The 13,438-nt window shown below is 41.4% G+C and overlaps 1 long non-coding RNA gene across 1 annotated transcript; it reads right to left on the bottom strand.

Annotated features, from left to right (window-relative positions):
- Window positions 1–2,649: 2,649 nt before the first annotated feature.
- Window positions 2,650–13,348, bottom strand: LOC121057594. Its single transcript, XR_005813853.1, has 3 exons — window positions 12,605–13,348; window positions 3,463–3,566; window positions 2,650–3,076 (listed from the first exon to the last, which is right to left on the bottom strand). It is a non-coding gene; the product is annotated as an uncharacterized LOC121057594 (long non-coding RNA).
- Window positions 13,349–13,438: the final 90 nt, after the last annotated feature.

The raw sequence follows: 13,438 nt of genomic DNA, 5'->3' as shown, positions 1-13,438 counted from the left end.
CTCAGAGATCTTACTGGAGTTTCCTGATTCCCGTTCCCACCTGTTGCTTCCAAATCCCAATTGCTTTTTCTTTTGTATTCCCAGCTGTCACTTCCTACCAGCTATGTCTTTGCTTCCATCACCACCCACAACTGCTGCAGCATGTCCGTGATTTGCATTGTGCTTCCCCGTGCAAACAGCAGGAGAGAGGAGCTGCCATCCGTTCATCCTCTGTGCTTGCACATACAGCAATGAGCACTGCTAGACACAAAAGGTGAGCAAAGCTCTGCAACTTTATAAATGCAAGATTATCGACTCCTTCCCTAGAGCTTCCCAAGGCCTTCCTGAAGCTCAGTGCAGTGAGAAAGCTTCTCATGGTCTGGCTGCATCTCCCAAGAACAATTAATATGGAAGTCTTTACATTCAGACAAGGTAAGCTCACATGTGCAACTTGGTTTTCTTCCATCTGTTTACGTTGAATCTCTTCACTATGCAGCTGCATATGCTTGGAATTTTCCTCTTTTATCACCTGTAATGTATTATTATATTGTATTTATTAGCCTTTGAAGGTCCACAATTTGAAAATACAGGGCGTATATTTGAAAGGCAGTTCCAAGCAGGAACATGATTAAAAGGGCATCTGCTTACTCCCTACTAGAATCCTTCTTTGGTACATAAAGTAGTAGATATTCCTGAGGTATTAGTATATTCCACTGATGTACTCAAAGTCAAGTAGTCATGAATTTTAACTGCTGTACCGTTTAAAACATTTCAGTGATGTTTATTCTACCCTAAAACTAACTACTATGCAAGAAAACAGTATATTAATTAGAGAAAATAAACACTTTTTAATGTATTTGAGACAGAAAACACTAACCTATGCTTTCATGTGTTGAGAGAAAGCCAAATGTTCGATTTTTATATATTTGTTAGGAGTGAGTATTCTCTCAGTGTTACTTTCCTTTTCTATGTGATTTCTTCACTTTAGTGCTGGTGATGTGCTTTTCCCAGCTTCCTAATGGAACTTTTGTCCTAACTCTTCCTAACTTCCCTTCAGAAAACTTTCTTATATTAACATTCTTACTTCTTTTCCAGTTACATATCCTTACACTCCAACTGACTGGTTAATTAACAGCCTGTCATTTTCACTTTTCAAAGGTTCAACTGTGTTCAACTGTGGTCTAACTTTAGGGTATACTTCATACAAAGTCTCAAAACAACAGGTGCTGAGATGCTTCTTGGGCTTGGCTCAAAGAATTCGGCAACAATTCACAGAATGATGCCCTCTCTGCACTCCCCTCCTTGCTTTATAGAGAAATAAAGAAGTAAAACTAAGCTACTGAGTTAGAGCAGTTGTTGAGCCCTAAGAAGGATGAGTGCAGAGCACCCAGCGGCTTTTGCAGCTGAACTGATTTACTGTTTGTTCTTGCTGCATTGTTAACATGTGCACTCAGGAGGAACATGACTCAAATACTTGTGAAGAAGCAAGCAGCACAATTTTCATCTCAGTCTGAAACTGTTCCTCTGTGTAGGCATCCCAAAGCTCATGTAGTTTCATTACAAAGGAAGGGAAATGGCATCTAGGTCATATAAAGCCTTGGTGTTACACGAGTTATCTGCTGTTACACAACATTTTTCAGAAATTACACGTGATGCTTAGACATAATAAGCAACTGTGCTTAATATTCATGATAATATATAAAAAAGAAACAGAAAAACTTCTATGTTTTTGTAGTTGATAAATATTCAGTCACTTTCCTTCACTGCTTTCTAATGTTTTTCATTATATGTAGTGAACATCTAAAGCAGTTTCAGTCCTTGAGTAACTGCTGAGGGGTTAAAATGTACAGTTACAATCCTATGAAATAAGGTGTGTGTGCATGCCTTTAAAAAATATGACTTCCTCCTCCCTTCACCTTCTCCTAAGACCTTTCTCAGCTCTGATTACATCAAATATAGTAGAATGGTAACTTTTTTTTTCTTGAATTACACTGCCCAAGTAGTATGCTGCCTGTATCACAGAGTTCTTCTTCCTCAATATTAGAGTTAATATTCCCACTCCTGTTTGAACTTCAGATTGCATGGTTAAGGTCAGAAAACTGTACTGTATGTGGTATCTTCCAAACCAAGTGCATGAGTACTCCAGTGTTGACAAATAAGCGACCTAGATCTTTGCAGCCTTCAGGATGGCAGTGACTGTCAGATAAGTGAAGAAAATGTGTTCGTTTTCCCCTCCATATGTTTGGACATCTAGAGGGGGGAGTTGGCAGCACCTGATAACGATTAATGGCCTTACAGTTTACATAGACTGTAGCAGTAGTTGCACTTTGTTCACAGGAATGGAATAAACAGAGCCTCTTCAGAAAGATAATCTCATATTTACTTCTTGTTGCAACAGTTCGGCTCTCCCAGTATTTCTTTCCTTCATTAGGTATATTACTACAAGAGACATAATTGGTTATCATGCCTAGTTTCTGGAATGTCAAGTCAGCTGTACCTGTTAAACACGCACCCCTGATTTGGCAAGTTAAGTCAGAAAATATGCTAAATCCTCACAAATAAAATGTAATGATGTGTGAAAAAGAAAAGGAGAGTAAATTTCCTTCTAAGCATTCCTGCCATGTAAAATGGGCAGACATAAAATCATGCGAGTCAGTATAATTAATAGCAACTTAGATTTTTATAGCCCTCCATCTGAAAGAATCTCACAGCCTTTACAGAAATTATTGTATGGAAATATAAAACAAGGATCGTTTTACCACGGTTGAAATGCAACCGACTGCTTAACAATTGTACATCTATGCTGGAGCCTGGTCTTCCACAAAGGACTTGCAGGCTCAGGCTCTGTATTAGGAACAAAGATAGCCCTTGCACTGCAAGACAACATTTTTTAGAGTATGTGAAAGCTTTTAAATTACTGAGTACACCAATGAGTCGAAAGCTGCAAAACATTTCAGGCGCACATAAGCCTGTACTTGATAGTAAAGTCTGACTGACATATCAGCGCTTACGCTAAGCAGCAGGCAGAGACACACCGGCTGGTTTGCTGCGTGTCATCAGTTTGACAGCCCCCAGGAATCGCTGAGTCCCCATGACCCTGGAAAGACAGTTTGGCACATATATTAAACAGTCAAATACCTCCCCTCCAACTGTTTATTCATCTCCACTAGTCACAGGCCTTCCCAGTTGAGTACTCACATTAGGTCTGAATGGTTAGATAATGATGGAAGAATCTTCCACGTGTCCTCACAGTTGCTGCAATCTAAACCCTCAGATGAAAATATTTCTGGATTAATAACTGCCTTTGAAGCTGGAAGGTGGTTCAGTAACACAGACAGCAGGGAGTGACTAATATTACACATTTGAATAAATCCAAAGATTCTGTTTGTATTTTTTTTTCCCTTAACTTTTGGCAAAGTTCCCATGAGACGTAGTTGCTAAACCTGACTTTTATTTTTCCCTATACCAACATTTTTAACTTACCAGAGCATTTGACAGTAATCTACGAAGAGCTGGATGGTCATACAACATGTGTTCTTGTTTCCAGACACCAGAGACAAAGAGGCCGTCAAAACATTTTTAAAAGTCTTAAAAAAAAAATCACAAACTTCAAAGTCAATGAAATCTAAGACACTTCAGAATATGAGACATGAGCTTTTCAGATACGTGGGTGCTTATGAATGTTTTGCTCGTATTTTTCACATAAGGTGTACAGTTGTGGACAGTGCAGGGAACTGAAATGATCTGTCCCTTCCAGAATGTAAAGGGAAAATTGTTTACTGGAAAATTCTCTTCAAGTTACATTCGGTATTGTGAAATTAAGAGTCCCTGCCCAAAGAGACATTTGATTGGAGGGGTTTCCTACCCTTCTTAACTTCCATTCTGATTTTTTACATCAGACATAGATGCTGTCCTGTTCCTTAGCTCAGATGGAGCCCTGTGGCTCTAACTGTTGATTGACTGTGCCAAGAGACATATACATAAATGTTGTTATTCATCTAGCACTACTGAATTGCAGTTTCTAAAAGCAAAAACATTTAAACTTCAGCCTGTCCAGATGCACTATCACCACTTCCAGATGTGGATATCCATTTATTTTAGCCTGAGGAGTTCACAGGTCAAGATGAGATCTGAAATGTACAAAAGTTTTTGTTTGAAAACATGTACTGGCACATGCAAAGGTGGCTCTTCACTATCTGCAGGGCGTTGTAAGGGCAGATACTTAGATCTCCCGATGCATTCACACCTGCAGATGTTCAAATCCTACCACTAGGGATACACAATGACTGGTTTTGCAGGACAGTATTAGGGCCAATCCATCTGGAAGACTTCAGCCAAGCTTAATACAGCTAGAACAGTTCGACAGAAAATGTCTGAGAAACTAGAGGCTATTTGGAGTCACCTGGTGATTAAATAATACCTTTTGTGGTTGGTTTTATATTTATGTTTGAGGTTTTGTTTTACTACATATAATCCTGTGTAATGAAAGCTCTAAATAGAAGTTGGAAAAAGTGACAGCTTACAAGAAGTATTCCTGGGTAGAACGATCGATTGCTAATAGAGACACTGTCAAAGTAAAACACTGCAATAATAATACTGAGAGTTATTCTGAAATAGCTGTGCCAACCACATTTTTATGTGGAAGACCCTGAAATAATTAACAGGAGAAGTAGCTGCTAGCCCTTGCTTTTAGCTCGTTTGAAGAAAAACTGATTTCCTCACAGACGGAAGCTCGAGCGCTCAAGTCCTTCTAACTAGACATAGTAGAGCTGGATCAAAATGGGTGGAAATTGCAGTGCTATAAATTTGTATGAAATCTGAATCAGAGCTTTAGGCTAACTAAGCAGTGGGGATAGAGTGATGCTGAGGACTTGGAAAACTATGTTTTGTTCTTTTGAGGGTTTTCCTGCAAGGGGACCTTCAGATGATCATCTCTCTTTTCCACTTGTGGGAAAAGTAAGAAGGACCCAACTTTTCTACAAACAGTTTATAAACACTTGCTTTCTAGGATTTTAACTCTGGCCAATTCCTGCAACTCTTATTTATTTCCTCAGTCCTATGACAGGAAAACTCTTGCTGAATCCTAAACAAAGTCGAGTGACACTTCAAGATTTGGCCCCTCAGGAAGAGCAGCAAAGACTCTGATTTTACACTGCGTGTATTCTGTCCCATTGTCTCGTTACCAAGCAGCAGCTGTTTTTGTGGGAATTGTGAGACTTCCCTTGCTATAGGGAGCACTATCGATATTTGAACTCTCAGGGGGAGTAACCTCTGTTTCTATCCAGGAAATATCAGATTAAAATAAACACACGGAACGTTGCTTGGTGAAGAGCGAGTACGTTATTTACAATCCTTTAGTTTCAAGTTGGCATTATTCAAACATTTGATGTGTGCCTTGAGTCTTGTGTAGGAGTACAGCGACAGAAAAGGTGAAACAAAAAGGAGGAAAATACGTAGAGATCTGTCATATACAATTTTTGCTCTAATACTACATTGTACGCATTACTCTTTTCATCTGAGAATGTCAAAGCTCATTAAAAAATGTAGTTAAATATAAAAAAAGCTCTGTGAGGAAAGTAATTCCTTTATTGGTAGGTTAGCTGAATGCCAGAGTCATTCAGTTATTCCTCATTAGAACCAGAGACAGAACTCAGGAATAGAACCAGTCTCCAGCTTTGGCTACATAAAATGCTGCACGAGTTGCCAACAATGAAGATCTGCAAGTGGAATTTGGTTAATTGTGTCAGTCTGTAGGAACGCTTATTATTTTTTGGTATTACAATAGCTCCGAGAGTCCTGAGAGCTCTGCAACTGTGATCCCTTTGCACAAGGTGCTAGCTGAACACAAAGCAAAGAGGTGATTCTGGCTTCAAGAACAAAATCTTTCAGGACATAGTTTGACAAATTTTTTTTGGTGGAAGTCTCTACTTATGCATTCCCCACCATGCATTCCTCCTGTCTTCCCTTCCCCTTCATGCTGTCCCTGAATTGTACCAATGCAGTTATTTGTGTAGCCCTGTGTTAAACTGAACCAGGAAATGGATTTCAATTAAAACTAGTCCTCAGAAAAACATTTATTTTTAACTCAGACTAGCGCTCTGATCTGTGCCCTGCTGCAGATGCATGAAGAATGTTACAAAAAATGGGGTCCCATAAAGGCAGGAACGAATGAGGAAAGGGTAAGGAGCAGGTTGCTTAAGTCTTGCTTACTTAGAAGAGGTGTTTGTCAAACCATGCCCTTAACTTAGCCTTACCAGGACAGGGCTGCAATTTTACCTGGTGTGAAAAAATGTTTTGTTGTTAGTTTTGTTTAAATTAATGCAAGCAAGCAGACTGCCTCAATACACAAAATAACAGAACTGCTACCTCAGGTGATACTGTAAAGTTTTCAGAGTAGAATTTGCTAGCATTGCCAAAAAGTCATCCTTCCCCTTTCAGATTCAAAAATACCAACTTTCAGAAACACACAAAGGAAATAACCTTTAAACTCCATGTTTGTTTTTGCAGTGGCATGACTGGAAAATAATTTCATCTGCCTTTACAAAGAAAGCTGGGGGGGGATGTAAAACAAAGTAGAGACCATTTCCCTCCCACCACAGTTGTGCATCTATTATCTGACTCACCACTTCTGGGATTCCTTCTGGCAGCGCTGGTTTTATTGCACTGAAAATTCAAGAGTGTGAAAAATATTCCCTATTTTCAGATGACTCTTCTGTTCTCTGTTTCGTTCAGGTCAGTATCCCTTCCTTTAGAGGTTTGGAACTAAAGATTCAGAAAGTGCTGCTCTTAAGCCTTGTGAGAAGCACCAGCACAGCAGAAGGGGGAAGGGAGAAATGAAAGGGGAGGAGAGTCCATATCTGAAGAGAGACTCCAGACTAGAGAAATTTTACTGACATCCATTCAGTATCCAGCAGGGTCTCCTTCAAGGGCTTTTACTGAGATCCAAAGACTCGGGCAATTCACTGAGGCATTTACATGCAACGTCGCCTTCTGGGAGCTAAGGTATAACTGTACTCCTGGATAATAATAACAAAGAATACTACCAGACTCCTATTGAAATGTCAACCAGGCACTACTGTTCTAGAGAGTAACAAAGAGATGCTAATATAATTAATTATGAAGCCTCAGTACCCTCATTAACACTTCTTTAGTGCCCAGATCTTTGAAAATCAGCTGTATAAAGTGACTGTCAGAGTTAATTCCTTATAAATTGCCTCCTGTCACATCCTAGCGCTGCAGCAAGATCTCTCAGGCCTTGTTGATGCTAAGAAATCTGTTGTGTGTGTTTTTCTTTTTTTTTCCCCCTCCTTTTTTTTTTTTTTTTTTTAAGTACTGATGCAGTTGTACTGGTTATTAAGGTATACACTGTTGAATAAGCAGGAGTTTGTCGGGATAGGATAGAGCAAAATAAAAGTGCCTTTAGACAGCCCTACCTCCATAGCTGGTAGCATAAATAGGAAAAGTTTGAATCACTTAAACGGAAAACTAAGGACAAAAGAAAAACAGGAATGAGAGGTGTCACATAATTTGGCATTAAAACGTTTCCGGACCTTTCTTAAATTTGAGGATCGCAGCCAGTTTGTAGTGCTCTCTGCTCTTACTGCCTTTACAACAGCATTTCAGCTCCAGGCCTCATTCCAATGCACGCTCCCTCCCCGCCACTCCCGCTTACAAATATATATTTCAATAGGCTTAGGCTACACGGAGTTCCAAAACCAGCATGTAATTGGTACAATTGTCTGTTACGCTTCTCCACAGAGAGCCACATTCATGCCTTCTTCAGCCTTGCTTTGTCATGGTCTCGCTCCTTTTTTCTTTAAGTTAGACTGGGATCAGTACTCGTGTCTTGGAAACCTACACAAACACTAAAGAAAAAAGTCACAAACTAGCTGTGTTCATAGTTCATTCTGTTATTTCTCAGTACCATTCATACTCCTAAAGGATATAAACGTGCGATCTTTTACAGGAGATAAAAAGAAACCGATCATTACAAATCACTCAGCATTTTTTGCAGCAAAGAAGCACCGAATGCTGACAAGCCAATTTGTCTGTACAGAACAGTCTGCTTCCCTCAATCTTCTGTGTGCTTTAGAGAAGATGATAATCTTCCTGCAGTGCTTAATTTTGCAGAGTTACCTGCATGTGTTTGTATAATGTGCTCCAGAATCCTTTGGGATTCTTGCTATACATGGGATAACAGACTAATCAAAATAGGATATTTTACTTGCCATTTCAGAAGTGGCTTTCACAGTAAGCGTAAGATGATTTTGCGGGTCTAGCTAAACTGATAGCATGCAAAAACTTTAAATGGAGGTAAAGTTTATATCAATAAAAGCAGTCCTTGCAAATAGGCCTGTCTTTTCTACTGTATTTATTAACATCATTAGGAACATGGTTTTATTCTCCACTCTTAGATTACATATTTATATCCCAGTAAAGCATTGATGTATTGATCATTGTGTTCACATAAATCATGTATAAGTAATTAAAGTAGCATGCTTTAAATTAAACATATAGGTTTCTGAAGAGCAATCAAGAACTATCATGCAAATTCCATTTGCTTTCAAAAGTATAAATTTGATGAGATTGAGCAGAATGTAACTACATATCTCAATGTCCTTTTAGAAACGACACTTCTGCAAAGGATAGCCAGTTCTGTTCACACAAATAATATGTCTGCAGTGCTTTTTGAGATATTCAGGTGCTTTATACATACCAATTCAAGTTCCAATGACAGTTTGAGATACTTTAGACGTAGTATGTGTTGAAAAAATGATGTACAGAACAGGTAAATAATTTTTAGTCGTGCATGATTACTGAATATGGAATTAATTTAAGGAATCACAGTGTTTTCTTCCCTGTTGTCAGCACTGCAAAGGGTCAGCTACCGTTTAAGGGTGGCATGCCAGATTGTAGTTTTGTTTCTGAGATTAGACGGTGAGCATGCTGGGACAAACTCAGCAGGAACTAGGGGATGCTGTGTCTAAAAGCAGAGAGACACTGCCAATCACCTTGTTGACAGCGTCTTGCCTCTGTCCAAGGCAGAGGCTCCCAGCTGCCGCTGCATTTGGAGCACCATGACAGCCAGGAACTGGGATCCCGAGGCTTTCACAGATGCCTCTTTCGATATGCCACGGCTCTTGGCCCCGTCCCAGCTCCTACTTGCCATTCAAAATCTGCCTGCATGGAGCCTTTGCGCCCCTGTGGTGGTAGCTTGCTGACACCTGCAACAAAGCACGCTTTCCCTACACTCCTTCTCATTTTGGTCACATTTTGACTAAAATCTCTCTTATTGTCAACGTGGGAATGACTGTGTGACAGGCGATACCTGTACTGTGCAAGAAGTCATACCCATATTTGCAAGGTTTAAAAGGGACCCTCTCCCAATTCCAATTCTACAAAGCATAACAGGTCTATGACTAATGGAAATGGATTATTTTTATAAGGTATCACACACATCTCTGTGTAACAGTACTTCAGAAACGAGCCAATGTGTTATTTGCCGAAATTCAGAATATGGTTTTCAAAGCAAAAAGGGCAGAGCATTTGCAGAGACACGAGGGACAGGGAACAGGAGGTCGGAAGTTACAGAAAGATGCATGAGCCCTTTATGAATGACACTGGAGAAGCAAGAGCTGGAGGATTCACACAGCTTGAGGTAACACACTTTGAATCCACGCAAGGACCTGAACTCTCATTAAGCTTCTGAGCATCCGGCTGGCTGCACAGACACTGTGTTCTGAACACAGCACAGTTGTGGTGACCTTTCTTTCCTTCACGTTTAGTGAATGTGTGAACACCTGATTCTTAAATCACAGATCTCTAACTAAAAGAAAAAAAGATCTGTACATTAGCAATGCATGCACAAAATATCCGTCAAATAAATCTGAAACAGTGCTCTGCCGTTTAGGAACTTAGGTTCTGTTTTTAATTCTGCCATAAATTCCCAGCATGGTTTCGTACATCATCTAACCCTTACCCCTAAAATGTCCCATCAAAAAATGGCACCTGCAGTTCAGTACCTCACAGAGCAGGCAAGGGTAAAATAAATGCTTGTGGCATGGTCTGAATACAAGATGAGGAGCATCACAGGTAACAGCGCAGATAAGCAGACTTCAGAAAACTCATTACTACTGGTCCTGCATTTGAACTCCTCAGTCACCACCTACATTAGCACGATAGGGTGCTACTGTCACTAAAAACTTCCAGGATGGCATACAGCAAGCTATTGGTGAATCTAAAGGAGCATCCCTTAGAATACTGTTGCAGATGTAAGGGGCTTTCCAGCGATTGTCCTTTTGGGTAGTACCTGCTTGTCCTCTTGCCTTTCACACTTGTACTGTCTTGATTATTCTTCTCAAGGGATATTTCCATTTTACGCAAAACTCACGGCCTCACTGACGCTAGCCTCTAGGTCGGTAGAGCAAACAGCCTCACTCTGAAGCAAATGACGCTCAAGACCTTGTTCAAAACAGTTTAGAAGTAACTGATCAGGTACTGTCAAGCACAAAACATCAGCATAAAGCCAGTTTAACCTCTGTGGTGCATACGCAGGCTAATTCAAAGGCAATGCAGTTAAGTACCCAGGCCTCAGCCAAACCAGGTTTGTCATGCTTTGCAACCTCGTTTGAAAGGAACAACCAGGGAAATGGAATTAAGGCCTGCTGGTTATACCAGTTGGGGAAACAAACGCATTCTGGAGTGACATGTTTCTTTCATATAAACCCTTTTTATTATTTGAAGAGAGTTGTTGTTTGGCTTTTTTTTTTTTAAAAAAAAAAACAAACATAAAATGGAAAGATGTAGAAAGTACTGTTCCCCTGAACAGAACCCATCAATCAAAGAAAGGCAATGCCTTTGATCCCATTTCAAGCCTCTCGCTGCCAATCTAAGCCCCAAGACTTCTTTCTCATGGCCAGACATTCCTTTCTCGTTTGAGCTATGCATGTCGGTTTCTTCATTCTCACTTGCATGTTTGGGGTGGAGGAAATGGGGAGAAAGGTGTAAATGGGGAAAGTTCAGCAATGTCTCTCTATTTGGGGTAGAGACCAGTGTTTCAGCCACCTGGGGCCTCAACACAGCTCAATTATTTCATTTATCACAAACAGAGGACAGTTACTGTACTCACAAGTGAGTAATTTTTTAGCAAAATTTAGCCTAGAATATTTGGTTTGCACCAGGTCATAGAAATTATACCCCCAGCATGCATGCTTTGTTGTATCTCATTCCTTTTTCTAATACTTTCTCCCCCAGTGCTTTCTCTTTACTACCTTAGTCTTCTCTTGTTCTTGTTTTCTGATGCTGATTTGCTCCATTATGTAAAAGTGAAAACTTATTAATACTTCATCTCATGAAACACAAAGAAGAGAAAACACAGATCAGCACTGTAGTAGTAACAGCCACTTCAGAGACACTTAGTAGCCTCAGGGTAGTAAACCCCTCCCCCAATTATCCTTGATTTTACCCTATTTCCAGTGTAGCGTTACCATATCAGAACATTTGTGTGTCTGATACTGCCATGCCAGAAAGAAAAAGCAAGGTATGATTTATTTAAATACTGTTTATAAATTAAAGCTCCATCAAATCAGAGATACTAGAATAATAACAAGAAAATTAAACTGCAATTACTTAGAACAGTCATCTTTTAGAGCTATTCGCTCGTTTCTTATCCTCATGGAAGAAAAAGTCCAGACATGCACAATATTATGGGGGGAAACGTACTACGTTTGCAGTAACTTTGCATATTACTTACTGAGAAAAAACGTTGATTTCTTTTTAGTCTGTTTCACATATTCAAATTCCAGTTTTCTTGTTTTTGAGATGGCAAAGTGAAATAAAACAAAAACAAAAAAAAGCTTTTCTCCTCAGATTCACTCTGACAAGCTAAAGTTTTTAAACTGCAGCCTGTGCTTAGCATTTTTATTAGGATGCAGACTGTATATAAATTCACACTTGTAATATTTAGTCTACTACCAAACAGTAACGTGCCTTAGCAGTTCTAATGTACCAATTAAAGATAATTTAGTGATGACTGAAGATGATCTATTTATAGATGATAAATCTTTCTTTTAAGCTTTAAGAACTTCTTAAAAAAGCAACACACTATGCTACAGGGTTCAAGTATTTCATGTCAGTTATTCAACATAAAGCAAACCTAAAAAATAATTCCCCCTACTTCCTGCAGTTTAACTACTCGCAGCAGTAAAGTTATTCAAACAATGCTTACTTTACATTTTAATAGCATGTTGAACTTGAAATAGAATACACGCTTATTTCACTCATTAAGGGATGAACTAGCTTGTTATTGCGTCTTCAAATACTTACTGTATCTTCAACAAATCTGCTGATCTCTTAAAAAACATACTTCTCTCAGTAAGTGCCGTACTAGGATTTCACCAGTAACACTAGCAGAGCCACATCCACTCTCAGGAGCGCCTACTCTGTATCCTGTCAGCTTTATTTTGACTTACAGACCAAACTCCCTCCCTGCAATAGTGGGAATAACTCTGCTCAAGTTCGCGCATCCATGCCTGCTTATGCCAGGGCTAAATTTATCCTCAGCGTTCACCAAGAAGTTGTTCCAGTAGAGGTGCAATTGGAAAAACCCCTGTAAACCCAGACATACCTGTGAGAAAGCACTGCTTTAGGAGCCTGGGACACCGGGGAGCGTAGCTCCGGCCCTGAACAGCACGGCCTGACCCTGCTGCATGCCCCGGCCGGCGCTGGGGCATGCGAGGCCGGGCTCTTTTCTGCCTTTTTCTCCTTTCTGCCCGGCAGCGAGGCGGAGCAGCAATCCCCCCACAGCACAAAGCTCCGCAACTCCCTCGCCAATCCCCAACGGCTGCGCAGAGCCAGGGAGCCGAGCAGCAGGCGTTGATCCCCCTGCCCCGTCCCCTCGGTAAGCGCACACCACGGACGCCAAGCAAGGCGGCGAACTTCAAATTTCGTTTAATAAGGAACGAGCCGGCCCCGGAGGGCTGCGGGGCCGAGGCCGGGCGGCAGCGGGGCGCTCATGGCGGCACCTCACGGGGGAGCAGCCCCGGGGGCGCGACCCGCGCGGTCCTGAGCGCTGCGGGGCTTCTGCGAACAGCAGAGTTCTCCTCAGACACCGGAGTTCTCTTCAGACACCGGGGCTCTCCTCAGACACCAGAGTTCTCCTCCGCCATCACGGATCTCCTCACGCACCGGCTTCCTCACGGCGCCCCCCCCCCCCCCCGGCGCCATCTTAAGTCCTGGCATCCCCTGCCCGCACCGCCCCTCGTGTCTCCAGCGGCGCCCGCCGGCGCCCAGCGTGGAAACGGCCGCACGGAAGGAGAAATCCCTGCCCAAACACCACGGCGGGCCCGTCCCCAGCACACCCGCGGCTTTCCCCAGGAAGCCAGCCGAGGCGCCGGCCAGCAGCCAACCCGCTCCCCTCTCCGCCACGAGCCCTCGGCGCCCTTCCCCAACATGGCGCCGC

Source organism: Cygnus olor, chromosome 19 (assembly GCF_009769625.2).
Source record: "Cygnus olor isolate bCygOlo1 chromosome 19, bCygOlo1.pri.v2, whole genome shotgun sequence".
Lineage (NCBI taxonomy): Eukaryota > Metazoa > Chordata > Aves > Anseriformes > Anatidae > Cygnus > Cygnus olor.
The sequence above is the reverse complement of the archived record's forward strand: the minus strand, read 5'-3'. Positions and strand labels throughout refer to the sequence as shown.